Below are 3175 nucleotides of genomic sequence, written 5' to 3' on the forward strand. Positions count from 1 at the left end.
AAAAAGAAGATAATGGTATGGTACTTATGTTTTTATTATCCTTGAAAAATTATATTTACTTATATTAATTTAATTATATTTAAATTATAAACACTATAATTCCACAGATAAGCACTGATAACATTTTTTAAATGTCCTTTTAGTCTTTTGTCATCTATCTATCTCATCTATCACCATTTTTAAAATAGCTGATTCATCTTTTTACAATCAATATTAGAGTGTTGGCATCTTCACATCACTACAAGTTATTTGAAGACTTATTTAATGCATGAATATTCCATTCTTTGATTATTTAATAATTTATAACATCTTATACTTAGTAGTACAGGTCACATATCAGCCCTCTTCCTTTAGAAAAAAATTAACAATTCTGTTTGATGATCTTTAGATTACTTTGGAAATTTTTCAAAAATCTCTGAGATTTTGATTAAAATGATAATAGATCTTAATGCCCCTTGCAAACCTAGTTGAAAACAAATTCCTCAAATGAAGAGTTCTTGTAGTATAGAAAATTACTTTGATCTTGTAAACCAAAAAAGGAGAAGATGCCTCCCTAGGACAATCAAGGAGGGAGCATTCTGCCCCACCATCAACACTCAAAGCTGAAATTCTGCTCAAACTACTCCCTGCATTTTGCTGCCTAGGAGTAAATGATTTGTCTCGGGTATTAGGCCAGTATTAAAATTATAGTATTATAATTATACAAACAACTATTATACTTATATAGTTATATAAAATTATAGCATTATAATTATATACTCTGTGTATATGTATAGCTTGTATATGAATATACACACACAATCACATAAATTTTCTTTGTAAAGAAATAAAATATCCACAAGTAAACAGAGCAAAAGAACATATTCCTTCGGGAGCGCCGCCGCGCTTCCCAAGCGACGCACTATCCAGTGCGCCACCGGGCCGGCCCATATACTTCGTCCTTTTCAAAAGTAAATTTTTAAGTTATATAATGTTAAAGATGTAAAGACTTTTAAGTATTATCACTAGTCCAGCTACCTCATTTAAAGTTATTTTTAAAATTCCCAAATAACTTTTGTTCTTTATTCCTCATTATGACCCAGGTAGTCATTTTAGAAAATTTAAAAGAATAGGAAAGCACTATAATGGGATTAGCATAATAATTCTGTCATTATAGGTAAGTCACATATATCTGACTATTTAGTTGTCACATTTTTTCTTAGAAAATCAGATTGAATTATATTTCCCTGATTTATTTAATATATTATAAAATTTCCATTAGTCAATATTCTTCTACATCATTGTTTAAATGTATGTTTCATAAATGAACTAATGTAATATCCTTTTTTTGGACACAATTTAGTTTTCATTATTCACTATTATTTGTAAAGCTGTTGTGAACATATCTGGAGCTAAAAATTGTGTTTATCAATAATTATGTTCTCGAGATAAATTTCCAGAAGTGGAACAACTGGGAAAGGAAGGCCTAGGTGTTTTGATATGTATTGCCAGTTATTCTCTAGAAAGATGGCACCAATTTATATTTGTAACAGTAGAACCTGTGGTTGATCCCTTTCACATTCCCTAACCAATGTTAGATATTACTGTATGTTTTAATGTTTGCAAACTTAATAGGCAACATTTTTATAATTGCATAACTTTTGCTAAGGAAGTTGACTGTTTTGATTTTTATTAGCCTTTGTGTTTCTGTTATTGTGAATTACCTACTTACAAACTTTGGCAATTTTTTGAGCTTTTCTATTTCTAGCAGCTATTTATGCTTTAAAAATATTAATCCTTCTCAATAGTATGTGCTGCAAATATTTATACCACTTTCTCTTCTGCCTTTTGGCCCAAAATTATTTTTTTGCTATTTAAAATTTTATATTTTAATGGATATATCATTTTTACTGAAATTTTCTGCCTGTATTGACATGGTATTTAAGAAGACTTTCATCATCACAAGGTCATAGATATCATGTGTTCTCCTGTATTATTTTTACAGATTTTTAAAATTAAATTCTTTAAGCCATCTGGTGTTTATTTTTGTGTAAGGGAATAAGGATCTTATTTTTGATCTATCAGTAAATTTGTGTGATTTTATTTATATAGGTTCTCTATATTCCCTGTTCAATTTGTCCTAGTTATCTTAAATTTTTATTACTAATGTCAATGAGATTGTTTTTAAATTGTGTTATTAAATGGGTTATTATTGATATATAGGATATTATTATTTCTATATCGATTTTGTTCAACAGTGTAGGAGTTTCTCATCTTGTCTGTGACTTTAAAGGAAATGATGCTAGTACTTTGCTATTAAGAATAACTTTAAATGTTTAAATGGCCGTATTTTTTCAGGGTAAGAAAATTTATTTTTATTCCTAATTTATTAAAGATATATAGAAGTGTATATGGACATAGGTGTATATTAGATAGAGGTATCACTATGCTCAGAAACTTGAAATCTACATGGTTTAAAATGGAGAAGGAAGTGTGTTCACTGTGGTAACAGCAGAAGCTACCTTCATCCTTTAATCTGTGAATGTGGCAGACTGCATTGACAGGTTTTCAGAAGCTGAACAGGTGTTCACTGTGGTAACAGCAGAAGCTACCTTCATCCTTTAATCTGTGAATGTGGCAGACTGTATTGACAGGTTTTCAGAAGCCAAACATTCCTCATATTCTTAGGATATACTTTTTTAATGCATTACTGGATTTGATTAGTTTTGTTTTATCTAGATTTTTGCATCTATTTTTGATAATATAAGATTATCTTTTCCTGTGTTAACTGTGGTTGGTCTGAGTATCAAAATTATACTAACCTCAGAAAATGAGGTACTTAGCTTTATCTTTCTAATCTGAAATAGTTTGTAAAATATAGGGATATCATTTGTTCTTTGTATGTTTTGGCAGATGTTACCTGTGAACTTTTTATTAGTTGATTTATTATTTATATTTTGCAGAGAGAAATGGTCAGGTTGACAGAAGAGCTTTATGGAAATTAACTAATTATATAAATATCAATTTTGGTATATTGTTGAAAACTAACACTGAGTGAAAAAAAAAAAAGTTACCAAATAATAAACATGTAAAAAAGTCTCTCTTTTCTTCATGCATGCGTGTGTGTGTGTGTGTGTGTGTGTGTGTGTGTGTGTGTGTGTGTGTATACAGTCTTCCCTTGGTAGCTGTGGAGATT

At 29.5% G+C, this 3175-nt stretch overlaps 1 protein-coding gene across 1 annotated transcript in view; it reads left to right on the top strand.

Moving 5' to 3' along the window:
• The window catches only part of FAM227B (family with sequence similarity 227, member B), a 266420-nt gene that overhangs the window by 25373 nt on the left and 237872 nt on the right, over positions 1 to 3175 (top strand). The gene's annotated exons all lie outside the window — the stretch shown is intronic.

The sequence above is a fragment of the Galeopterus variegatus genome, unplaced genomic scaffold (assembly GCF_000696425.1).
Source record: "Galeopterus variegatus unplaced genomic scaffold, G_variegatus-3.0.2 Scaffold602, whole genome shotgun sequence".
NCBI lineage: Eukaryota > Metazoa > Chordata > Mammalia > Dermoptera > Cynocephalidae > Galeopterus > Galeopterus variegatus.